This window comes from Pan troglodytes, chromosome 15, assembly GCF_028858775.2.
Source record: "Pan troglodytes isolate AG18354 chromosome 15, NHGRI_mPanTro3-v2.0_pri, whole genome shotgun sequence".
Lineage (NCBI taxonomy): Eukaryota > Metazoa > Chordata > Mammalia > Primates > Hominidae > Pan > Pan troglodytes.
In genome coordinates, this window is record NC_072413.2 from 61,579,582 (window position 1) to 61,607,207 (window position 27,626).

The 27,626-nt window shown below is 41.8% G+C and overlaps 1 protein-coding gene and 1 non-coding gene across 5 annotated transcripts in view; one reads left to right on the forward strand and one right to left on the reverse strand.

Annotated features, from left to right (window-relative positions):
• WDR89 (WD repeat domain 89) overlaps positions 1-27,626 on the reverse strand; it is a 45,654-nt gene that overhangs the window by 6,439 nt on the left and 11,589 nt on the right. For 2 of the 4 annotated variants that reach the window (XM_016926196.4, XM_063793522.1), the window contains exons 2-3: positions 23,567-23,672; positions 20,341-20,374 (exon numbers count right to left, since the gene is read on the reverse strand). The gene's annotated coding sequence lies outside the window, so the exon portion shown is untranslated. The remainder of the gene's footprint in view (positions 1-20,340; positions 20,375-23,566; positions 23,673-27,626) is intronic. The other 2 variants (XM_001169293.7, XM_001169271.8) reach the window with 1 other exon arrangement.
• On the forward strand, positions 16,691-16,792 carry LOC112205544 (U6 spliceosomal RNA). The gene has a single exon (XR_002939482.1). It is a non-coding gene; the product is annotated as a U6 spliceosomal RNA (small nuclear RNA).

The window sequence follows — 27,626 nt, forward strand, 5'->3', positions numbered from 1 at the left end:
AAACAGTCCTTTTCTAATTCTATCATTCTTTCTACCTTAGCAGGCATTCTTCTATAAACAAGAGCTTTTTTCCTTTCTCTGTTTCTTTGACTAGGAAATTACGATTCTTAAAAACTGTGTATCATAATCTATTGCTTTGTTGCTTTTTGATGCTCAAAGTGTCTGGACTTGGCCATTAAGACCCTTTAAGCCAGCTTCTGTAGCCTTCTGATAGGACCCCATCAGTCTGTAAGCCCTACATGAGAAACTCTGTGGAAGCATTAGGTAGCTCTAAAAATGGTGTGCTTCCTTCAACTTAAGTATTCAGACATGAAATGACCATTTTCCAGTAACGCTGGGGTAGTCACCTCCACAGCTGCTGAGGTAGCTAGCACAGTACAACTGTTCTGTGGTTTTCCCGCCAGACGAAATAGCCTTACCTCGAACACGTCAGGCTTGCTCCTGCCTCAGGACTGCAGCAACAGCTGTTTGCCTGGAGTATTCTTTCCCTGCATGTCTGCATGAGTGACTCCTTCCTGTTATTCAGGTCTCAGCATATGTCACCTGCCCAGAGAGAGTCTCTCCCCCGCCAATCAACGTGAAAAAGCCCCTGTCATTTCCTATCACATCCTTAACCTGTTTCACTAATTTAAAAATTAAAAATGATGGCCAGGTGCAGTGGCTCATTCTTGTAATCCCAGCACGTTGAGAGGCCAGGGCAGGCAGATTGCTTGAGCCCAGGGGTTCGAGACCAGCCTGGGCAACAAGGCTAAACCCCATCTCTACAAAAAAATGCAAAGATGAGGCAGGTGTGGTAGTGCACGCTTGTAGTCCCAGCTACTCAGGAGAACTGCTTGAGCTCGGGAGGTGGAGGTTGCAATGAGCCAAGATCATGCCACTGCACACCAGCCAGGACAACAGGGCAAGACCCTGTCTCAAAAAAAAAACTGACACAAAATTTAAAATGTTTAATTATGAAGTATTTCAAATGTACAAAGATGTAGAAAAAAATGTAACAGACACCCAAAGATGTACCACCTATACTTAACAAATATTAACATTTTTTACTGTATCTGCCTCAGTTTAACAAAATGGAACATGACAGACACAAGTAAAACTTCAGTCCAATAATTAAGAATTTAGAATAATGGCACCATATTTATATGTATATTTCTTGCAATTTGCTCTTTTCACTCAATATAATTTTTAAAAAGTCCTGTTTTAGTGGTGAACTTATTACCTAACTCTTTCTTGCTTATTTGTTAATAAGTGGTTTCTGAATACATTAATGCCTAACTGATTCAACTTTCACACATTAAAATCACCACGTAAGGACGCTGCGGTCAACGACAGACCACATTTATGATAGTTAAGATTATAATGGAGGCCAGGTGTGGTAACCCACGTGTGTAATCCCAGCACTTTGGGAGGCCAAGCCGGGCAGATCACTTTAGCCTAGGAGTTTGAAACCAGCCTGAGCAACATAACGAAACCCCATCTCTACACAAAAAATACAAAAATTAGCCAGGCATGGTGGTGCACGCCTATAGTCCCATCTACTGGGGAGGCTGAGGCAGGGGAATGCTTGAGCCCGGGAGGCTGAGGCTGCAGGGAGCTGTGATTGCACCACTGCACTTCAGCCTCGGCGACAGAGCAAGACACGTGCTGTCTCTCTCTCTCTCTCTCTCTCTCTCTCTCTCTCTCTCTCTATATATATATATACACACACACACACATATATATACACATACACACACACATATATACATACACACACACACACACACACACACACACACACACACATATGAGCTGGGAAAGTTCCATCATCTAATTGTGGTCCCTGCAAATTCATGGCACAATGCATTACTCATGTGTCTGTGGTGATGCGTGTATAAACAAACCTATTGCACTGCCAGTCATATAAAAGTATAGTACATACAATTATGTACCATACATAATACTTCATAAAGACAATAAAGGACTATGTTACGGGTTTATGTTACTGGTTTAAAAGTCCAATACTATATATATATATATTTTTTTTTGAGACGGAGTTTCGCTTTGTCACCCAGGCTGTAGTGCAGTGGCACCATCTCAGCTCACTGCGACCTCTGCCTCCCAGGTTCAAGAAATTCTCCTGCCTCAGCCCCCGAAGTAGCTGGGATTACAGGCATATGCCACAATGCCCAGCTAATTTTTGTGTTTTTAGTAGGGACAGGGTTTCACCACGTTGGCCAGGCTGATCTCGAACTCCTGAGCTCAAGTGATCCACCCACCTTGGTCTCCCAAAGTGCTGGGATTACAGGCATGAGCCACCATGCCTGGCAAGACTATACTTTTAATCATTATTTTAGAGTGTACTTTCTCTACTTATTAAAAGGAAGTTAACTGTGAACAGCCTCAGGCAAGTCCTTCAAAGGGTATTCCAGAACGCACTGTTCTCATAGAAGATGACAACTCCATGTGTTATTGCTCCTAAAAACCTTCCAGTGGGATAAGACATGGAGTAGAAGACCACAAAATTGATGATCCTGACCGTGTGTGGGCCTAGGCTAATGTGTGTGTCTTTTTTCTTCTTTTTTTTTTTTGGAGGCAGGGTCTTGTTCCATCACTCAGCAAAGTAGCGCCATCATGGCTCACTGCAGCCTCAACCTCCCAGGCTCAGGCCACCACATCCAGCTAATTTTTGTATTTTTGCTAGAGACAGGGTCTCACTATTTTGACCAAGCTGGTCTCAAACTTCTGGGCTCAAGCAATCTTCTTGCCTCAGCCTCCCAAAGTGGTGAGATTACAGGCATGAGCCACTGTCCCCAGCCTGTGTCTCAATTTTTAAAAAAAGAGTTTTAAAAGTAAAATTAGAAAATAATAAAATAAAAATTAAAGTAGAAATAGGCTTATGGAATAAGGATATATGAAGAAAATATTTTTGTACAGCTGTACAATGTGTTTGTGTTTTAAGCTAAGTATTATTACAAAAGAGGAAAAAGTATCACGCCAAGTGCTCTCTACAGGTATACCATTTGTTATCATTTATACCATAATTTTATTATACCTTTTTATGTTTAGATCTACAAGTATTTACCATTGTGTTACAACTGCTTAAAGTATTCAGTAGAGTAAAATGCTGTACAGTGTAGTGTAGGTCATACCGTACAGCCCAAGTATGTAGTAGGCTATACTATCTAGGTTGGGTAAGTACAGTATACTCCATGATGTTCCCAGGATGAAACTGCTTAATGACCCATTTCTCATTGTTAGGCAATGAATGACTGTAATCATAACTGGAGTTCACCAAATGCTAGGCTATGTGCTCGAAACTTCTATCCAGTTTTTAAATCCTAATCATTTAACCCTATGAGGCAGATATTATTATCACTATTTTACAAAGGAAATTGAAGCTCAGAGAGACTAATTTGCCCTTGCTCTCATAGCTACCAAGTGAACATATTGGAGGAGTCTGGTTTGAAATTCAAGTTGTAACTTCAAAACCTGTGAATCTGTGTTCATTCCAATGTTAAGCTATTGATGTTCTATGTAAGTATTAAAGTACTGCTGTCAACTTTAATCCAGGGATATGCCCATGAGGCTTTAGAGGAGGAATTACATGTAAATTCTATGTATCAGAAGAGAAAGGAAGCAGTGTATGATTGTAAAAACATGTAATAACCCAGAAAAGAGTTACAAGAAGCAATCATCCTTTACTTTTAATTTTTCATGTGATCTACTTTTCTCTTTAAAACTTTTTTTTGAGACGGAGTCTTGCTCTGTTGCCCAGGCTGGACTGCAGTGACGCCATCTCGGTTCACTGCAAGCTCTGCCTCCCGGGTTCACGCCATTCTCCTGCCTCAGCCTCCCAAGTAGCTGGGACTACAGGTGCCCACCACCATACCCGGCTAATTGTTTTGTATTTTTAGTAGAGACGGGGTTTCACCGTATTAGCCAGGATGGTCTCCATCTCCTGACCTCGTGATCTGTCCGCCTCCGCCTCTCAAAGTGCTGGGCTTACAGGCATGATAAAACTTTTTATTATGGAATGTGCATGGAGTAGAGAACAGTAACAGAAATCCCCACATGCGCATTATCCAGCACAATTATATTCCCCAAAAGTTATCAGGGATGGAGAAGTCAGTTATACATATTTTACTGAAGGGCAATTAAGAAACCCCAGGCCAGGCATGGTGGCTCACATCTGTAATCCCAGCACTTTGGGAGGCCGAGGCGGGCGGATCACCTGAGGTCGGGAGTTCGAGACCAGCCTGACCAACATGGAGAAAACCCATCTCTACTAAAAATACAAAATTAGCCAGGTGTGGTGGTGCATGCCAGTAATCCCAGCTACTTGGGAGGCTGAGGCAGGAGAATCGCTTGAACCCAGGAGGCGGAGTTTGCAGTGAGCCAAGATGGCGCCATTACACTCCAGCCTGGGCAACAAGAGCGAAAGTCTGACTCAAAAAAAAAAAAAAAAAGAAAGAAAAAGGAAAGAAACCCCAGGCCGGGCGCAGCAGTGGCTCATGCCTGTAATCCCAGCACTTAGGGAGGCCAAGAAAGGTGGATCACCTGAGGTCAGGAGTTTGAGAGCAGCCTGGCCAACATGGTGAAACCCCATCTCTACTAAAAATACAAATTTGCTGGGCGTGGTGGCGCATGCCTGTAGTTCCAGCTACTTGGGAGGCTGAGGCAGGAGAATCGCTTGAACCCAGGAGGTGGAGGTTGGAGTGAGCCAAGATCACACCATTTGCACTCCAGCCTGGGCAACAAGTGTGAGACTCTGTCTCAAAAAAAAAAAAAAGAAAAGAAAAGAAAATCCCAATGGACAAAATGATGAAACTCTTCAAATTCTTCCTTCCCAATGTCCCACTCTCGCATGTGGCGTCAATACAATTTCCGGACTGATCCCAGCTCCAGGGGCAGATCCTGATTAGCTCAAACCAATTATAGTAATCCCACCCCCTTTACCAGTTCAGAAACCTTACATTTTGGGCAATCTGGGCATGCATTCCCTTCCCAACTAAAAGTACCCAGATATGAAACACTAACTCTAAAGTGGTCCCAAGCCAACTAATGAACAGTGCTTTTACACCATATCTATGAGCTTCAACTTCTTCTGATTATTTAAGTCAGTTTGCAGCAGAACTTTTGTAAATGCAGCCAGAACCACCCTAATTAGAGATAATCAAATAAAGTCTTGGGTATATCACCAAGTACTGACTTAATGTAAGAGGCCCCTATAAATAAAGATTTAAGAAACATTTTTTAAAAAGTCAAATTTCTAGGGCCGGGAGCAGTGGCTTATGCCTGTAATCCCAGCACTTTGGGAGGCAGAGGCAGGTGGATCACAAGGTCAGGAGTTCAAGACCAGCCTGGCCAACATGGTGAAACCCTGTCTCTACTAAAAGTATAAAAAAATTAGCCAGGCGTGGTGGCAGGTGCCTGTAATCCCAGCTACTCGGGAGGCTGAGGCAGGAGAACCGCTTGGACCCTGGAGATGGAGGTTGCCATGAGCCGAGATTGTGCCATTGCACTTCACCTTGGGGGACAAGAGCAAGACTTCCTCTCAAAAAAAATAAATAAAATAAAAAATAAAGTTAAATTTCATTCACATTATTTAATTAATTTATTTGGATATAGGATCTCATCCCGTTGCCCTCACTGGAGTGGAGTGGTACAATCACAGCTCACTGCAGCCTCAGCCTTCCAGGCGCAAGTGATCCTCCTGCCTTAGCCTCCCAAGTAGCTGGGACTACAGGCACACACCACCACATCTGACCAACTTTTAAACTTTTTTTTTCTGGAAACTAGGTCTCATTATGTTGCCCAGGCTGCTCTCGAACTCCTGGGCTCAAGTGATCCAGCTTGACCTCCCAAAGTGCTGGGATTACAGGTGTGAGCCACTGCACCTGGTCTTCATTCATATTAAAAAGGGTGACTTTGGGATGGGCATGGTGACTCATGCCTGTAATTCCAGCACTGTGGGAGGCCAAGGTGGGCAGATCACTTGAGGTCAGGAGTTTGAGACCTGCCTGGCAAACATGGTGAAACCCCATCTCTATTAAAAACAGAAAAATTATACAGGTGTGGTGACGCACTCCTGTACTACTCGGGAGGCTGAGGCACAAGGATTGCTTGAACCCGGGATGTGGAGGTTGCAGTGAGCTGAGATCACACCACTGCACTCCAGCCTGGACGACAGAGCAAAACTCTGTCTCAAAAAGAAAAAAGGGAGGGGTACTTTTATCTTTTGTTCTCCCTCGCTCCCTTATTGTTTTTGTTCAAAAATAAAAAGGAAAAATGAGATACACAGAGGAACTCTCAGAAGACTCTCTACAAAAATCTATGCTCAGTAATAATGGTAGGATCCCTGATTCTAACTAAACACATCAAAAAAATAAGAAAACAAACCAGCGAAATGATCTAATTTATCTTACTTTATTTTTTGAGATGGAGTCTCACTCTCACCCAGGCTTAAGTGCAGTGGTGCGACCTTGGCTCACTGCAGCCTCTGCCTCCCAGGTTCAAATGATTCTCCTGCTTCAGCCTCCCAAGTAGCAGGCACCCACCACCATGTCTAGCTAATATTTGTATTTTGAGTAGAGACAGGGTTTCACCACGTTGGCCAAGCTGGTCTCAAACTCCTGACCTTAGGTGATCTGCCCGCCTTGGCCTCCCAAAGTATTGGGATTACAAGGCCGGGCGCAGTGGCTCATGCCTGTAATCCCAACACTTTGGGAGCCCAAGGCGGGCAGATCACGAGGTCAGGAGTTTGAGACCAGCCTGGCCAACATGGTGAAACCCCATCTCTACTAAGAATACAAAAATAAGCTGGGTGTGGTGGTGCATGCCTGTAATCCCAGCTACTCGGGAGGCTGAGGCAGAAGAATCACTTGAACCTGGGAGGCGGACGTTGCAGTGAGCTGAGATTGTGCCATTGAACTCCAGCCTGAGCAATAGAGTGAGACTCTGCCTCAAAAACAAAACAAAACAAACAAACAAACAAAAAACAACTTAATATAGAATTCCCTCTGGCTGGGCATGGTGACTTACACCTGTAATCCCAGTACTTTGGGAGACTGAGGCAGGAGGATCACTTGCAGCCAGGAGTTCAAGACAAGCCTGGGCAACAGAGTAAGTCTCTTTCTCAAAATAAATAAATAAATAAATAAATAAAAAATAAAAAAATCTGTCTAGTAAGTTTCTGTATGTTTTAATAATGTATTTATATTTTTGAATATACAACATAGTCAATGGTCCAAAATTAAAAAGGTCCCCAAACTATCTTAGAACATCTCTGTCCTCAAGTCCCTTTCCAGTCCCAGGATACTAGTTTCTTATAAATATTAATATTTTCAGAGATTGTCAATTTGGAGTACAGTGTAAATACTGCAGTGAAGTATCTCAACAAAAACCAGCCAGTGTGGTGCATGCACACACGCACGCACACACACACACACACACAAATAGGTTTAAGAAGCAAAACCCCTAGTGCTGGCAATTTGGATGAAGACCATGCCTTCTGCCTTTAAGAAGTTGAGAAACAGAAAAGTAAACAATTACAATATAGGAAGACAGGTGGCCAGGTGCGGTGCCTCGGTGGCTCACGCCTATAATCTCAGCGCTTTGGGAGGCTGAGGTGGGAGATCACGAGGTTGGGAGATCTAGGCCATCCTGGCCAACATGGTGAAACCCCATCTCTACTAAAATACAAAAAATTGGCTGGGTGTGGTGGTGCGCTTGTAGTCCCAGCTACTCAGGAGGCTGAGGCAGAGGAATGAGGAAAGGGAATCGCTTGAAGCCGGGAGGCGTAGGCTGCAGTGAGCCAAGATCGCGCCACTGCACTCCAGCCTGGCAACAGAGCAAAACTCCATCTCAAAAAAAAAAAAACCAAAAAAACAAAAACGAAGACTGGTACTAGGACAGAGGTGATAGAAACACAAAGCAGAAGTATGCAGAAGGTACAATGCTTGGCATAAAGAAAATATGCAACAAATATTAATTTCCTTCCTAATTTTCATTTCATTTGATTTAGTCATTTAAATTCATTTCACATTTTAAAAGCTACGATTCTTACAGCTGTTCAGAAACTTAACACAGTTTAGTTACTTTTATATTAACTATTTAAAAAAACAACATGCAACCTTCATGAACACAATATCAAATAAACAACTCTCAAATCTGAATAAACTACAGCCACACCAAATTGAGCCGGTGCTTTCTTAGATTTTATTTTTCATTTTATAATGAAAAATACACCTCTAAAGAGCATATGGCCGGGCGTGGTAGTTCACGCCTGTAATCCCAGCACTTCGGGAAGCCGAGGCGGGCGGATCACCTGAGCCTCAGGAGTTGGAGACCAGCCTGGCCAACATGGTGAAATCCTGTCTCTACCAAAAATACAAAAATTAGCCAAGGGTGGTGGCGCCCACCTATAATCCCAGCTACATGGGAGGCTGAGGCATGAGAATTGCTTATACCTGGAAGGTGGAGGTTACAGTGAGCCAAGATCGCGCCACTGCACTCCAGACTGGAGACAGAGAGAAACTGTCTCAACAAAAAAATAAAATAAAATAAAATAAAACAAAACCAAAAAAGCATATGAACTTCAATATGTTTCAAAAAATGACTGTGTTTCACTGCCCAAGGTTCTCAGTGAACTCTCCCAAGATTCTTATCTTAGATACCAATCAGAATGTTTAGGATTTAAACTATTAAAAACGCCCTTGAGTTCCTTGGAGAAAGAAGAGTTTAAAAGGAAAAACAAAAAGACATAGGAGCCAAGAACTCCATTGGCCAATCTAAAACAATCTTAACAACAAAATAACAATACTCATCTGAGTGCAGTGGCTCACGCCTGTAATCCCAGCTACTTGGGAGGCTGAGGCAGGAGAATCACTTGAACCTGGGAGGTGAAGGCTGCAGTGAGCCAAAGTCGCACCACTGCACTCTGGCCGGGGTGACAGAGTAAGACTCTGTCTTAAAAAAAAAACAAAAACAAAAAACAACTCTTGGATTACAATCCAAAGAATAAAATAAATATCCATGAGTCCATACTGACAAAATGAATCAGTAAATAAATAAATGAGGGAGAAGGAACAAATCTTCCTTACAGAACTCAAGTATAACATATGTAGATATACCCCCTGTAGAAAGTAGAGCTGAATTCTCCTCCCCTTGAATGTAGGCTGGACTTAGTTACCCGCATCCAAAGAATAGAGAAGAATAGAGTACAGAAAAGGTAAAAGATAGTAACCTAATTGTGGAGAAGCTCAGATGACATCACTGTGACCAACTGATCAAGGGTAACATCATCAGCAATATGTCATGTTCCTATCATGAACCCCCGGTATGATGTGATAAGAAAGGCATTTTGTTCACCTCTGTTATGTTATTCCCCACAGTCTAATCATGAGAAAACCTCAAACTAACCCAATTTGAGGGATATTCTTTTCTTTTCTTTTTTTTTTTTTGAGAGGGAGTCTCACTCTGTCACCCAGGCTGGAGTGCAGTGGTGCAATCTCGGCTCACTGCAACCTCCACCTCCTGGTTCAATAAATTCTCTCGCCTTAGCCTCCTGAGTAGCTAAGATTACAGGTATGCACCACCACACCTGGCTAATTTTTGTATTTCTAGTACAGATGGGGTTTCACCATGTTGGCCAGGCTGGTCTCGAACTCCTGACCTTGTAATTTGCCCGCCTTGGCCTCCCAAAGTGCTGGGGTTATAGGCATGAGCCACTGTGCCTGGCTAATTTGAGGGATATTCTACAAATACTTGGCCAGTACTCTTCAAAAGTTTCAAGATCAGACCAGGCACAGTGGCTCATGCCTGCAATCCTAGCACTTGGGGAGGCTGAGACAGGCAGATCTTGAGGCCAAGAGTTTGAGACCAGCCTGGCCAACGTGCTGAAACCCCATCTCTACTAAAAACACAAAAATTAGCCGGGAGTGGTGGCACACACTTGTAGTCCCAGCTACTAAGAAGGCTGAGGCATGAGAATCACTTGAACCCAGGAGGCGGAGGTTGCAGTAGACAAGATCGCGTCACTGCACTCCAGCTTGGGCAACAGAGCCAGGCCCTGTCGCAAAAAAAAAAAAAAAAAAAAAAAAAAAAAAGCTTTAAGATCATGAAAAAAAAGAAAGACCAACAAATCATCACAGATTGGGGGAGATCATGATGATGTGATGATGAAATTCAATATGGTATCCTTGATTAGATCCTGGACTAGTAAAAGGACATTCATGGAAGACCTGGTGAAATCCAAATAAAGTCTGTCATTTAGTTAATAGTATTATTCCAATGTTAATTTCTTAGTTTTGACAAATGTTCCATGGTTATGTTAACATTAGGGAGGCTGGGTGAAGGGTATACAGGAACTCTGTACTATTTTTGCAACTTTTCTGTAAACCTAACATTATCCCCCCCTCCAAAAAAATTTTTTTTTAATTTTTATTTATTTTTATTTTTTGAGACAGGGTCTGGCTCTGTCCCCCAGGCTAGAGTGCTGTGGCGCAATCTCGGCTCACTGCAACCTCTGCCTCCTGGGTTCAAGCAACTCTCCTGACTCAGCCTCCCGAGTAGCTGGGATTATAGACGCGCACCACCACATCAGGCTAATTTTTTGTATTTTTAGTAGAGATGGGGTTTCACCATGTTGCCCAGGCTGGTCTCGAACTCTTGAGCTCAAGTGATCCGCCCACCTCAGCCTCCCAAAGTGCTGGGATTACAGACATGAGCCACCGTGCCTGGCCAACAAAAAATTTTTAACATATCATTGATGTTTATAGTTCTAGACAGAAAAATATTTCTGGTACTAACACACTAGGAATGTCCCAATGCTGAAAAGCCCTTCAGTCAAACTCATCTCTAGACCTGAGATGATTCTAGCAGGCCAATCAGGACTACCACCAACAATCTCTGCCCTAGTCATGTCCCTAATCTAGCTTCATAATAAACTGGAAATTATACAGCAGAGCCAACAGAATCTCCTTCCATATGCCAATATCCCCTTCCCCAAAGCAGTATTAAGGAAAGGTAAAAATAAAATTTCAAGTTTTTTTTTTTTTTTTTGAGACGGAATCTCCTCTGTCGCCCGGGCTAGAGTGTAGTGGTGGGATCTCTGCTCACTGCAACCTCTGCCTCCCGGGTTCAAGCGATTCTCCTGCTTCAGCCTCCTGAGTAGCTGGGATTACAGGGGTGCACCACCACGCCCGACTAATTTTGTATTTTTTGTAGAGACCGGGTTTCGCCATGTTGGCCAGGCTAGTCTCAAACTCCTGACCTCAGGTGATCCATCCGCCTCGGCCTCCCAAAGTGCCCCAAAGTGTTGTAATCCCAACAAGCAAGAGCCACCATGCCTAGCCAAGTTTCAAGAATTCTCATGAATACTCCCAAATTTGGAAAGAAGCAAACTGAGGGAGTTGGTAGGCAACCTCAAAAAATCTCTCGAAAGTAGTAAGTACTCCTACTTACTACTGCAGGAGCTCAGCAAAGGAATGAAGAGTTGGTAGGGCTATTTTCTAATGTCTCCAGGCTCAGTTTGGGAAATGAGAAGCAGCCCGTAAGAGTGGAATATACCTGGGACTTGTTGGAATGGGATTTGGTATAGGACATTCAATGGGATCTCAGATGAAAGGACAGATTCCAGGTCCCCCAGCAAGGACTGTGTCAGCCCCAGTATGTCATTAGTTTTTGCCAGTGGAAGCAATTTATGCTACAGTTAGGGTAGGATTAAGAGGTAATGGGTTTTCTCCACCTTTTCTTTGCTCATCTGCTGGCTCGATGGAGAAGACTCCTTGGTCCTACAGGATGGTATAGCCATAAAATGAAAGGAGTCGCAGCCTACCAATCACCAGATGAAAGGCTATCTGCTGATCAGGAAAACCTACATTTGGCTGCATCAGTCAATCAGCGGTGAACAGATCTGAAACATGTAGTTTTAAAACTCCAAATCTGCTTGCAGAGGTGGCATCCTGTAACTTCTTAGGGGACAAGTGAGAAAAAAACCCAAAAAACTCCAAAACACAATGATTCCAACCTCTTAATGTTATTCATTGTTTTAAAAAACTTAATGTAAATTTCAAGAGCCAGAAGCTCTTGTATTAAAATACCTACATTTTAGTCATTTCTTTCATACTATTTATTTTTTGTGCATTCCAGCTCTTTTTTATACTGCTGAATTTTTTTTTTTTTTTTTTTTTTTGAGACAAGAGTCTCACTCCGTTGCCCAGACTGGAGTGCAGTGGCATGATCTCGGCTCACTGCAACCTCCACCTCCTGGATTCAAGCAATTCTCTGCCTCAGCCTCCCGAGTAGCTAGGATTACAGGTGCCCACCACCATCCCAGCTAATTTTTGTATTTTTAGTAGAGATGGGATTTCAACATCTTGGCCAGGCTGGTTTTGAACTCATGACCTTGTGATCCACCCACCTTGGCCTCCCAAAGTGCTGGGATTACAGGTGTGAGCCACCGCACTCGGTCACTGCTGAAATTTTTGAACATCTTTTTTTTTTTTTTTTTTTTAATACAAACACGGTCTCACATACTTGAACTCCTGTATGTAAGCAATCCTCCTGCTTTGGCCTCCCAAAGCGCTGGGATTATAGGCATGAACCATCACGCCCAGCCTATTACTGAAATTTTAATGATGATGACAACCTCATGACAATCCCAAAGTACTATTATATCCATTTTACTGATGAGAAAAGCACAGCTAATAAGCAGTAAATGTAGTTTCTGAATTCAGGCATTCTTATTCCAGAGCCCATGCTATTAATTCCTATACTATACTGTCTCTATATAAGCATGTAGCATATTAATCTTTTTAAGGGGGGAGTATTAGCAGAGCCACATGGAAGCAGTAGCTGCTAATGTGTAAAGTGACAAGGCCAGTGGTAAACCTGAAAAATCTACTGGCAGCCACAAAAGCTTTATACGAGACATTCAAGTAGCTTAATATTTATCAGGCATATCCTTTCTTTTCTTTTTTTCTTTTTTTTTTTTGAGACAGGGTCTCACTGTGTGGCCCAGGCTGGAGTGCAGTGGTGCAATCACAGCTCACGGCAGCCTTGACCTCCCTGGCTCAAGCAATTCTCCCACCTACCTCAGCCTCCCAAGCAGATGGGACCACAGGCACATGTCACCACACCTGGCTATATTACACATATCTGATGTCAGCTTATCTAAAGCAAAACTGCACAGGAGAATCTTAACAATCTGGTTATTAACATTTCAGAGAAAGAGGGAAGAGTAAAATAGGAACAATCACACATATGCACTACCAGTATGTCCTAGAGGAAACAATACCTTGGGATAAAAAGCATACACTGGTTTAATTTCAGGAGAATCGTTTCCAGAAAACATTTATAATTTAGAGAAATGTATGTGTATGTTTTAAACTAACACAGAATTAGCTCTAAGACAATTTGCCAAAGAGCCATTTGTTTTAAATTCAGAAGAACTGCTGAATATTTAGTGGAAGGTATGCTAAACTGACATCTGCTACAACTCTAATATAATTTTTAATTTCACATTCATTAATGACCAAGACAATGTCTCTGTAAATTAATCCTGCTTAGCTAGTCTGAATATGGTATTCTTATTCACATAAACGTCCAAGATAGTGGTTGCAGCAACATATGGCATCCCATGCATTAAATACATTAAAATTCTCAGGAAAAGCACAATTTTTAAAGTACAGGAATCTGTTACTAAGGAAAAGGGGGAGGACTGGGAGGAAATGACACATACTTTCTCATGCAGTGTGAGATTATGCTGCAGGTTCCAGATATAACATTCAAAGCATCTTTTTAAAAACAAAAACATTTTCCTCAATAACATCCTGAGATGTCCAGTTTTGCATGTAAATCTTGCATCCAAACGTCACCCTTTACGGTAATTCCACAAATGCCCAGAATCTTTCAACAAGAACAATTAACTGCCTTTTTCCTTTCCAGAACAACCAGCTGGTTAACCAAACAGAGAAACCAAATTTCCCTAAGTCACCAGATGTCTTAATTTGGAACAGTTAGAAGCAATTCGGAATAATCCAATTCTTGAATTGGTACTACATGTTTACTATTTCTTCATTTTCTAATTTTGAAAAGACGCCTTTAAGAATTAAGCAAATGCTATCTTTAATAACTGCAAAAAATGAGGAAAAACAAAAAGAACCATATCCTGTTACAGAATGATGTTAACATTATCTAAGAGCCAGCTACTTAAATATTGGATACATTATAGTTAGAAACTGATAAGCTCTAACAACATTAAATCTGCTCTAAAGTTCTTAAGAATTACCCTACTCAAGAATTCAAAAACAGCCGGGCCCAGTGGCTCATGCCTGTAGTCCCAGCACTTTGGCAGGCCGAGGCAGGCAGATCATGAGGACAGGAGTTCAAGACCAGCCTGGCCAACATGGCGAAACCTGTCTCTACTAAAAATACAAAAATTAGCCAGGTGTGGTAGTGTGTGTCTGTACTCCCAGCTACTCAGGCGGCTGAGGCAGGAGAATCACTTGAACCTCAGAGGCAGAGGTTGCAGTGAGCTGAGATGGTGCCACTGCACTCCAGCCTTGGCAACAGAGCAAGACCCTGTCTTCAAAAAAAAAAAAAAAGAATTCAAAAACAATTCTTGGCCAGGTGCGGTGGCTCACACCTATAATGCTAGCACTTTGGGAGCCTGAGGAAGGTGGATTGTTTGAGCCCAGGAGTTTGAGACCAGCTTAGGCAACATGGCTAAACTCCGTCTCTACAAAATTTAGCTAATTTTTCGTATTTTAGAGCTAAATGTACAGGGCGTGGTGGCCTGGTGGTAGTCTCAGCTACTTGAGATGCTGAGGCGGGAGAGGCACCTGAGCCCAGGGAGGTTGTGGCTGCAAGTTGAGCTGTGATTGCGCCACTGCACTCCCGCCTGGGTGACAGTGAGACTCTGTCTCAATACCAAAACCGAACCAAACAAAAAAAACAATTCTGGAAAGGTTATGACATGACAGGCCTAGAGCATAACAAATTCAGCAAAGAACAGTCATGAAGTCCCTTTCTTCATGCAGGACAAGATAGAAGGAGATAGGTGGAAATACAGCCCAATAACTAATTATAATAATAAAAATAGGAGTGTTATAAAAAATAACAACATAGGGTAAGGCAAGAAAAATGAGGCAGGAAAAGCCATTTCTATTCAATCATTAAAGGAAACTTCCCCCATGAGGTGACATTTAAGCTGAGACCAGGACAAAATGAGGGAGGCAAGGGAGTGGATTACATGGAGCAAGAGCTGCCTAGGCAGAGAGAAACAACAAGTAGGCCAGTGCAGCTAAAGTCAGAGAAAGAAAGAAGGGTGTAGAAAATGAGGCTAAAGAGGTAACTGGAGCCAGAGAAGAGCTCCATCAGTCATGGTAAGAACTTTGAATTTTATTCTCAAGTGAGAAAGAAAGCCACTGTAGGCTGAGAGCAGGTAAGAGACACTGAGAATAGGTTCCTTGGGCTGCTGCCTGGAGAACAGACTAAAGGGCAAGAGTATAAGTAGTTAGTTTAGAGGTCTGTGCAAAGTTCTGAGAAAGAGTTCTGACAGAAGTGGCTGGATGTAGGTCACAAATATGAAAGAATTTTCTGGTAAAACTGCAAGTGGTATGAGAGAAGGGCAGTCAAAAATGATTCTTGTCTCAAAAAAAAAAAAGATTCCTAGGTTTCTGGCTTAAGCAGCAAGGTAAATATGTTGTTGGTATATTATTAATACTTTAATTACAAGCTTTTTTTTTTTTTTTTTTTTTTTGAGACAGAGTTTTGCTCTTGTTGCCCAGGCTGGAGCACAATGGCGCGATCTCGGCTCACTACAACCTCCACCTCCCAGGTACAAGCGATTCTGTCTCAAGCCTCCCAAGGAGCTCGGATTACACGCATGCACCACCATGTCTGGCTATATATTTTTTGTATTTAGTAGAGATGGGGTTTCATCATGTTAGTCAGGCTGGTTGCAAACTCCTGACCTCAGGTGATCTACCAACCTCAGCCTCCCAAAGTGCTGGGATTATGGGAATGCGCCACTGTGCCTGGCCTAATTACAAGCTTTTAAGATAAGATGATTAACTGGACAATTTGATAATTATCCAGTTGTTTATACAGGCCTTACTGATAAACTGTGGTATGTTAATACAATAGAATTCTCTTTTCTTGTTGTTTTTTTGAGACCAAGTTTTGCATTGTAACCCAGGCTGCAGTGCAGTGGAATGATCTCGGCTCACTGTAACCTCCCAGGTTCAAGCGATACTCCTGCCTCAGCCTCACAAACTGCTGGAGTTACAGGCACCCACCACCACGCCCAGCTAATTTTTGTAGTTTTAGTCGAGACGAGGTTTCACTATGTTGGCCAGGCTGGTCTCAAACCCCTGGCATCAAGTGATCCGCCCACTTCGGCCTCCCAAAATGCTGGTATTGCAGGCATGAGCCACTGCGCCTGGCCTAGAATTCTACATAGCAATAAAAAACATGCAACTGGTACATGCAACAATGTGGATGAATCTCAGAATTGGTTAGATGCCTGACACAAAAAGGTACTACAGGATTTCATTTATACAAAGTTTTAAAAAAGGCAAAACAAATCTATAATGGTAGAAGTAAGAATACTACTTATTTTGGGGGGAGATAGAAACTGAGAAACAGAACAAGAATTCTAGGTGGTGATTATGCTCAGATGCATACATTTAAAAATAAAACCATGGTGCTCGCTTCTACAGCATATATACTAAAATTGGTACGATACAGATTAGCATGACCCCTGCACAAGAATGACATACCAGTTTGTGAAACATTCCATATTTTTAGAGGGGTGTGTGTGTGTGTTAGAGAGAGACAGGGTCTCACTCTCTGTCACCCAGGCTGGAGTACAATGGCACAATCTTGCCTCACTGCAATGTCAGCATCCCAGGATCAATGATCCTCTGGCCTCAGCCTACCAAGTAGCTGAGACTACAGGTATGTGCCACCATGCCTGGCTAATTTTTGTATTTCTATAAGAGATGGGGTTTTGCCATGTTGCCCAGGCTGGTCTCAAACTCCTGGACTCAAGCAATCTGCCTGCCTCAGCCTCCCAAAGTGCTGGGATTATAAGCAGGAGGCAGTGTGCCTGGCTTGTAGGTGTATTTTAACAAAGAAGAACATTCAGACAACAGGAAAGAATTATTGGAAATTAAGAATAAGAAAGCAGAAATACAAAATACACAGAAGAGCTAAAAGATATGGTTAAGGAATACTCCCAACTAAAGTAGAAGAAGAAAGAGAAAGAATGAAATCAGAGGATTGATCAATCAATCTAAGTCAAACATCCTAAAAATGAAAAGTCCAGAAAGAAAAATAGAAAAGAAAAAAACAAACAAACAAACAAAAAAAACCTGAGTCTTCAGCAAAAAGGATAGCAAAAGAAAGCCATACCAAGCCACATGTATCTTGAAATTTCATAATGCTGGGGATAAAGGAAAGATTCTACAAGTGTCCACGGAGAAAAGGGGTCTCATAAAAAATCTGAAGAATCGTAACGGCATCAGACTTCTCAATAGCAACCCTCGGGGAAAAAAGGAATAATGCCTTGAAAATTCTGAGTCAAAATTATCTCTAACCTGGAGTCTTTTTAGCCAGTCAAGTTAACAATGAAATGTGGGTCTAGGTCAAGTTAACAATGAAATGTGGGTCTAGAACAGAGATATTTTATGTGTGCGTATTTTTAAAAATCATGGAGCGAATGCCTCCCTACTTCTGCCAAGCCTTACGCTGTGGAAAGAGCACCAACGGTCGGCAGGTGGTGGGGAAGAGCATGGAGAGAAACCTCCTGTTGGGGCCTGCTGGGACTGAGTGGAGCAGCGACAAGGAGAAAACTCTCCAGCATCCCAGGCCTGACGCTAAGCACAAGATAGTAAAAGCTCATAGCTGAAGGAATTTGAAGTTTTTGGTATATAAATGTTAACTATAGTAACACCAAAACCCAAACCAGGCTAGACTGTTCAAGCCCCAACACTCACAGTCTGATAGAAGCACAGGTATCCATTTCCAAGGCTAAATGCTATTTACCTTAGTCTCTACTATTCTTCTATACATGATGTACAGAATGCAATTTTAAAGAGACAGAGAAATACCAATAAGTTATCAAGAAATGAGGCAAAAAACAGAAAAAAAACCCAGAGAACACTCAGATATATACTATACACCTACTAATAGTGTAAGTACACACTCCCACTGCTTCACTTGACAAGGCTTAAAAGCAAACAAAAAAACTAAAATAATTATGAATTGGTTATTTTTAAGCACCCCTCAAAACAGAAGACAACAAGTATTGGCAAAAATGTAAAGAAACTATAGTACAGACAAAATGGAAACCAGTATGAAGGTTCCTAAAAAAATTAAAAATAGGCTGGGCACCGTGGCTTACGGCTGTATTCCCAGCACTCTGGGAGGCCAAGGCAGGAGGATCACCTGAGGTCAGGAGTTTGAGATCAGCCTGGCCAACATAGTGAAACCCCATCTCTAGTGAAAATACAAAAATTAGCTGGACAGGGTAGCACGTGCCTATAATCCAAGCTACTCAGGAGGCTGAGGCAGGAGAATCACTTGAACCTGGGAGGCGGAGCTTGCAGTGAGCTGAGATCGTGCCACTGCACTCCAGGCTGGGTGACAGAGCGAGACTCCATCTCAAAAAAAAGAAAAAAAGAAAAAAAAGAAATCAGTATGTCAAAGAGATATCTGTACTCCCAGGTTCACTGCAGCATTTTTTCACAACAGCTAAGATATAGAATCAATCTAAGTGTTCATCAGTTGATGAATAAAGAAAATGTGGTATAAAAATACAAAAATTAGCCGAGCGTGGTGGTGTGCACCTGTCATCCCAGCTACTCGGGTACACATTTGTGTACATAAACAATAGAATACTACCTCAGCCTTAAAAAAGAACAAAATCCTGTCATTTGTGAAACAGGGATAAACTTGCAGGACATTATATTATAAACTAAAGCCAGATATAGAAAGCCAAATACCGCATGATCTCATCTAGATGTGTGTATATATACAAACGTACATATCTATATGTGAAATCTAAAACAGTCAAACCCATGGAAGCAGACAGTAGATAGGTAGTTAATCAGGGCTGGCGAGGAGGGAGAATCAGGGAGATGTCGATCAAAGGGTATAAAATTTCACTTGGAAAGAGGAGTAAGTTCAAGAGCTCTACTGTATAATATGGTGACTACAGTTAGTAACAATGTACTGTACATTTGAAAATTGCTAAGAGGGGGCAGGCACAGTGGCTCATGCCTGTAATCTCAACACTTTGGGAGGCCAAGGCAGGCGGACTGCTTGAAGTCAGGAGTTTGAGACCAACCTGGCCAATATGGTGAAGCCCCATCTCTACTAAAAATAAAAAATAAAAATAAAAAAATTAGCTGGGCATGGTGGCAAGTACCTGTAGTCTCAGCTACTCAGGAGGCTAAGGCATGAAAATTACTTGAACCTGCGAGGTGGAGGTTGCAGTGAGCTGAGACTGTGCCACTGCACTCCAGCCTGGGTGACACAGCGAGACTCCATCTCAAAAAAAAAAAAAAAAAAAAAATTGCCAAGAGTTGCTAGGAGAGTAGATTTTCAATGTTCTCACCACACCCAAAAAAATGTATGTAAGGCAGTGGGTATGTTCATTGGCTTGATCTAGTCATTCCGCAATGTATACACATATCAAAACATCTTGCTGTACTCCATAAATATATACAACTTTTATTTGTCAATTAAAAAATACATTTTTTTAAAAAAGAATGTGAAGAAACTGGAACCCTTCTATATTGCTGGTGGGAATGTAAAATGTAGCAGCCTCTGTGGAAAACACTTTAGCAGTTTCTCATAAAGCTAAACATATGTTCGTGCAAAAAAACTTATACATAAATTTCATAGTAGCATTATTATTATTGGAGACAGAGTCTCACTCCGTTGCCCAGGCTGGGGTGCAGTGGCACAATCTCGCAATCTCGGCTGGCTACAACCTCTGCCTTTTGCAGCACTTTGGGAGGCTGAGGATCACCTGAGGTCAGGAGTTCGAGACCAGCCTGACCAACATGGTGAAACCCCATCTCTACTAAAAATACATAAATTAGCTGGGTATGGTGGCAGACACCTGTAATCCCAGCTACTAGGGAGGCTAAAGCAGGAGAATCGCCTGAACCCAGGAGGTGTAGGTTGCAGTGAGATGAGATCACGCGATTGCACTGCAGCCTGAGTGGCAGAGCAAGACTCTGTCTCAAAAAAAAAAGAATTACTACAGTCTTCGCATCAAAAACTATGCAAGCCAGAGGACAAAGGAATGATAATTTTAAACACCAAAAGGACAGAAAAACCTACCAACACAAAGCTCTGTACCCAGCAAAAATGCCTTCTGAAAAAGAGTATAAAAGAAAGACTATCAGTCTGGTCCAAAGGCAATGAGTTATCCCAACTGATTGCTCACAGTCAGTTACAGGTCAAACTCCCTGTTCCACTCTTCCCCTCTTCTCACTACTGCACTTGACTAGTCTTCAAAAAGACAAACAAGAAATACGATCAGACAAACACAAACTGAGAAGATTCACTGCCAGCAAAACTGTTGCTGTTAAACTGTTATTCAGGCAGAAACAGTATGATAACAAATTGAAATCCGGATTGACATAAAGAAATAAAGAGCACTGGGAATGGTAAACATGAGGGTAAATATAAGACATTTTTTCCTTTTAAATTTTTCCTTGAAAGATAATTGCTGTCTAAAGTAAAAACTAGTGATAACAAACCAAGGGATTTATGACAGGTCAAAGTAAAGTGCATCAGCCGGATGCGGTGGCTCATGCCTGTAATCCCAGCACTTTGGAAGGCCGAGGTGGGTGGATCACCTGAGGTCAGGAGTTCAAGACTAGCCTGGCCAACAAGGTGAAACCACGTCTCTACTAAAAATACAAAAAAAGTAGCCAGGCAGCCGGGCGTGGTGGCTCATGCCTGTAATCCCAGGACTTTGGGAGGCTGAGGCGGGTGGATCACCTGAGGTCAGCAGTTCGAGACCAGCCAGGCCTACATGGTGAAAGCCCTTCTCTACAAAAATACAAAAAAATTAGCTGGGCGTGGTGGCACATGCCTATAATCCCAGCTACTTGGGAGGCTGAGACAGGAGACTCGCTTGAACCCAGGGGGTGGAGGTTGCAGTGAGCCGAGACCATGCCATTGCACTCCAGCCTGGGCAACAGAGCGAGACTTCATCTCAAAAAAACAAACAATCAAACAAAAAAAAAACCAAAAGTAGCCAGGCATGGTGGCAGGTGCCTGTAATCCCAGCTACTCGGGAGGCTGAGGCACAAGAATTGCTTGAACCTGAGAGGCAGAGGCTGCAGTGAGCTGAGATTAGCTCACAGCACTCCACCCTGGGCAACAGATCAAGACTCCATCTCTAAATAAATAAGTAAATAAATAAAATGCATGACAATAATAGTGACAGGATGAGAGGAGGGAAATGGAAGGATAATGTTGTACGATTCTTACACCATAAAATGGTATCACATTATTCGAAGCTAGATTTTAACAAGTCAAAAAGGATATAATGGGCCAGGCACAGTGGCTCACGCTGTAATCCCAGCACTTTGGGTGGCCAAGGTGGGTGGGTCACTTCGACCTAGGAGTTCGAGACCAGCTGGGCAAAATGGCAAAACTCCATCTCAACAAAAAATATAAAAATTAGCCAGGCACAGTGGCAGGTGCCTGTAGTCCCAGCTACTCAGGAGCTTAGGTGGGAGGATAACTTGAGCGTGGGAGACAGAGGTTGCAGTGAACCCAGATCGCACTATTGCACTCCAGTCTGGGTGACACAGAAAAACCAGGTCTCAAAAAAAAAAAAAAAAAAAAAAGCATATAGTAAACCCTAGACTAACCACTTCAAACAAACAAACACACAAAATATTAAACAGTAAATTCACAAACCAAAACCAATCATAGAGAAAAAGTACCCAATCAAAAAGAAAAAGATGAAAAAAGAAATAAAGAACTGATGAGAAAAACAGAAAATATAAAAACAACTGGTAAGGAGGTAGATTTAAATCCAACTATACCTGGCCGGGCATGGTGGTTCACGCCTGTAATCCCAGCACTTTGGGAGGCTGAGGTGGGTGGATCACTTGAGGTCAGGAGTCCGAGACCAGCCTGGCCAACGCGGTGAAACCCTGTCTCCACTAAAATTACAAAAATTAGCCGAGTGTGGTGGCATGTGCCTGTCATCTCAGCTACTTGGGAGGTTGGGGCAGGAGAATCTCTTGAACCCAGGAGGCGGAGGTTGCAGTTAGCTGAGCTCACACCACTGCACTCCAGCCTGGGAGACAGAGTGAGACTCTGTCTCAAAAAAAAAAAAAAAAAAAAAAAAAAAATCCAACCACACCAACAATTACATTAAATAAAAATAATATGACACCTTATTTAAAAGACAGAGATTGTCAGGATGGGGGTGGTGGGGAGAGAGAAGCAAGACCCAACTATATGCTATCTGAAAGAAACCCATTTTAAACATAAAGCCATAGATAGGTTAAAAGGAAATGGATAGAAAAAAGATATACCATGCAAATATTCATAAAAAGAAAGCTGCAATGTTTTACTAATATGAGACAAATGAGAAGTCAGAACAGAGAATATTAACGCAAAATGGATCATAGACCTAAATGTAAAAGCAAGAACTACAAAACTTATAAGAGAAAAAAGGGAATCTATGACCTTTGGTTAGGCAAAGATCTCTTAAAACACAAAAAGTACAAACCACAAAAGAAAATTTTGACTTAATTAAAATGTAAAACCTGCTTTTGAACAGTCAAGAAAATGCAAACTACAGGCCAAGCATGGTGGCTCACGCCTATAATCCCAGCACTTTGGGAGGCCTGGGAGGTGGATGGCTTGAGTCCAGGAGTTCAAGATCAGCCTGGGTGACATGGCAAAACCCCGTCTCCATCAAAAATACAAAAATTAGCCAGGCATGGTGGCGCATGCCCATAGTCCCAGCTATTCAGGAGGCTGAGATGAAGAGGTCACTTTAGCCCGGGAGGTGGAGCTTGCAGTGAGCCGAGACTGCATCACTGCCACTTCAGCCTGGGTCACAGAGTGAGACCCTGTCAAAAAAAAAAAAAAAAAAACCACAACAAAACAAAAAACAAAAAGAAATATTAAAAAAAAAAAAGAAAATGCCAACTACAGACTGGGAGACCATATTTGCAAATCACCATCTGATAAAGTTGCTATATCCAGAATATATAAAGAATTCTTGCAACCAAATTATAAGACAAATAATTCAATTAAAACATGGGAAAATATTTGAACAGACACTTCACCAAAGAAGATATATGAATGACAAATAAGCACGAGGAGCCCAATAATATTAGTCATCAGGGATATGCAAATTATATTAATAATTACACATTTGCTAAAATGCCTACAATTAAAAAGAACTAACAATACCAAGTTCTGGCAAAAATGCAAAAGCAACAGGAACTTTCATACACTGATGGTAAAATGTTACAGCCACTTTGGAAACTGGTTTGGCAGTTTGTTTAAAAGTTAAATACATACTTACCCAGCAAGCCCACTTTTAGGTATTTACTCAAGAGAAATGACAACTTATGTCCGTACAAACACCTGTACACGTGTTCATCACTATTTTATTTATAACAGCCAAATACCTAGAAAAAACCAGAAATATGGGTAAGCTTAAGCACAAAAAAATAAACAACAAAGACTCTCCCTCCCCCAGAAATATCTGTCATCTGCTGAAGGGAAAAACAAATTGTGGCATACATATATAATGGAATCTGACTCTGCAAGAAAAAAGGAACTAGAGATATATGTAACATAAAAGCGTATATATTGTATGATTCCATTTAAATAACATTCTGGAAAAAGCAAAATGATAGGAACTGGTTGTTAGGGGCTGAGGTTGTGGGGAGGCCATTGATTATTAAGGGGCACAAGGAAACTTTTTGGGTGATGAAAATATTCTATATCTTAATCAGGGTGCTGGTTACACAACTGTGTAGGTACATACCCATGTCAATTCATCAAACTACATACTTACAAAGTTTAAAAAGGTAAATTTTATGGAATGTAAATTACACTTTAACAAACCTGATCTCCCATGCCCAAAGGCAAACAAAACATAAAAAGTCATAGGCAAAACTAATGTATGATGATGGAAATTAGAATGGTGGTTATCTTTAGTGGGAATGACTGGGAAGGGGCATCCAAGAGGTTTCTTGGGTGCTGGTACCGATTTGAGTGTTGGTGGCACAGATGTCTTCTGTTTGTAAAAGTTCACTGAGCTCTACCCTACATTTGTAGACCTTACAGTAGTTATATTTTAATAAATAAGTACAAATAAATAATAATTAGTGCTATTTTAACTGCTCATTGTAGAAAATGTGGAAAATCACATTTTAAACACAAAGAAGCAAAACATACAATTTTGGAGTAGAAGAGGACTTTTTTTTTTTTTGAGACAGTCTAGCTCTGTCACCAGGCTCGAGAGCAGCAGCGTGATCTCAGCTCACTGCAACCTCTGCCTCCCGGGTTCAAGCGATTCTCCTGCCTCAGCCTCCCAAGTAGCTGGGATTACAGGCATGCACTGCCACACCCAGCTAATTTTTGTATCTTTAGTAGAGATGGGGTTTCACCATGTTGGCCAGGATGGTCTCAATCTCCTGACCTCGTGATCCGCCGACCTCAGCCTCCCAAAGTGCTAGGATTACAGGTGTGAGCCACCACACCCACCCATGAAGGCAAAAAGTGAGAGATCTGATTAGACAAAAACATAACTAAAATAAGGTAAAATGTATTAAAAATATAGTTAAAATTGAAATTGGAAGAAAATTTTCATAACACACTATCAAAGGTTAATACCCTTACTATGCAAGAAATTTATCCAAACAAAAAATAGTAGCTAAAAGAAGCAGTAAGTCATAAAAGGGAAAATTCTAATGAACAAGAAACGTAAAAAGATGTTCAACCTCAGCCGGGCGTGGTGCCTAATGCCTGTAATCCCAGCGCTTTGGGAGGCCAAGGTGGGCAGAACATGATCACATGAGCTCAAGAGTTTGAGACCAGCCTGGCCAACATGGCAAAATCCCATCTCTACTAAAAATACAAAAATGAGCTAGGTGTGGTGGTGCATGCCTGTAATCCCAGCTGCTTAGCAGGCTGAGAGGCATGAGAACGGCTTGAGCCCGGGAGGCAGAGGTTGCAGTGAGCCAAGATCACACCACTGCATTCCAGCCTGGGCTACACAGTGAGACTGTCTCAAAAAAAAAAAAAAGTTCAGTCTTACTAACAGTTGAGGAAATAAGATGCATTTTCACCTATCAGGTTGGCAAAAATTAAAAACACTGATAACATCAAGGCTGATGGGGTGTCGGGAAATGGGCATCTGTAAACATTCTAGGTTGGGCACAGTGGCTCACACCTGTAATCCCAGCACTTTGGGAGGCCAAGGCAGGAGGATCACTTTGAGACCAGGAGTCTGAGACCAGCCTGGGTATCACAAAGAGACCCCGTCCTTACAAAAAAAATACAAAAATTAGCTCGGTGTAATGGCGTATACCTGTAGTCCCAGCCACCCAAGAAACTGAGGTCAGAGGATCACTTGAGGCTAGGAGTTCCAGGCTGCAGTGAGCAATGACTGTGTCAACGCACTCTAGCTTAGGTGACAGAATAAGACTTTGTCTCTAAACACACACACACACACACACACTCTCACTCTCTCTCTCTCTCTCTCTCTCTCTCTCCTCTCTAAATGTTAAACTTTTTGACAAGTATTCTGGTACTATATAATGAAACTAGAAGTATGTGTCTCCTTGAATCCAACAATCTCCCATAAGCATCTATCCAAAATTAAATATATGCGTATGTAAGGAAGGATATTTATTAAAGAATTGTAATAACAAAAAAACCTAACAGCCTGAATATCCATTAATTGGGAAGTGGTCAAACTAGAGTATTGCCACATAAAACAACATTAAGTAGCTTTTATTAAAAAATTAAAGTCCATAGTTTACCTTAGGGTTCACTTTTTGTTTTGTACAGTTCTATAGGTTTTGACAAATACATGTAATGAATCCATCATTATATAACTGTTTCACCACCCTAAAAATCCTGTGTTCTGCCTATTCATCCCTCTGCTCATCCTGAACCTTTATCAACCATTTATCTTTTTACTCTCTCTCTAGTTTTGCCTTTTCCAGAATGTCAAATGGTTAGAATCATAAAGCAAGTGGCTTTTTCTGGTTTCCTTCACGAAGGAATAAACACATGGAGTTCCTCTATGTCTTTCAGTGTCTTAAAAGCTCATTTCTTCTTATAACTGAGTATCACTGAATTAAATTTCACTGTATGAAAAAAAAAAAATTCAGCTGGGTATGGTGGTACATGCCTGTAGTCCCAGCTACCAGAAAGGTGAGGTAGGAGGATCGCTTGAGCACAGGAGGTCGAGTAGAGAAAGTTATTTCAATACTTGACTGGAAATTTTAGTAACTTTTTTGATTAAATTTCTCTAATAGGCTGAGCACAGTGGCTCACGCCTGTAAGCCTAGCACCTTGGGAGGCTGAAGTGGGAAGCTCCCTTGAGCCCAGGAGTTTGAGACCAGGCCAGGCAACATAGCGAGATCCCATTCTCTACAAAAAGTTTAAAAATCAGCCGAACGTGGTGGTGTGCACCTGCAATCTCAGCTACTTGGGGGAGCTGAGGAGGGAGGATTGCTTAAGCCTGGGAGGTTGAGGCTATGCGATCGATCAGGTGAACCATGATCACTCCAGTCCAGGCAACAGAGCAAGACCTTGTCTCAAAAAAAAATCTAAAATAGTTTAAAAACTTAAAGTTTCTTTTTTAGAATTTATAACTGTACTCATAAAATATCTGATGAGAATTTTCGCTGACCAAAGAAATGCTATAATTTTGTTCTAACAGTTTTACTGAGTTGACTGTTATTCTTAGGCTGCAACATTCATTCATCATTTCAACTCAGCTATAAAGAAATAAATATATAACAAGAAAATTGGCAAGCTCTATGAAGAAAAATAAACCAGAATTTAAGGTATGTAACGTGATGAGAATAGATGAGATGGGGTCAAGATCTTTTAGATATGATGGCTAGGACAGACCCTAGAGATGTAACATTTGGGGAGACAACCTAATTTAAAAAGTGAGCAATGCAAATCTCTGGAGAAGTAGCTGTGATCCTAGCAATTTGATGTCAACCTTAAGAAAAAGAAAAAAATAATAATAAAGGCCACTGGCCGGGTGCGGTGGCTCACGCCTGTGATCCCAGCACTTTGGGAGGCCAAGGCAGGAGGACTGCCTCAGCCTAGGAGTTTGAGACCAGCCTGGGCAACATGGTGAAACCCTATCCCTACCAAAAGTACAAAAAATTAGCCAGGCATGGTGACGTGCATGCCTGTGGTCCCAGCAACTTCAGAGGCTAAGGTGGGAGGATTGCTTGAGTCTGGGGGCACCTATACTCCAGCAGCCTGGGTGACAATGTGAGACTCTGTCTCAAAAAAAAAAAAAAAAAAAAAAAAAAAAAGATGTTTGCCTGTAGTAAGGACTTTACACAAACTCTTATTAGTCAAAGTTTGAAATACCAACTCTC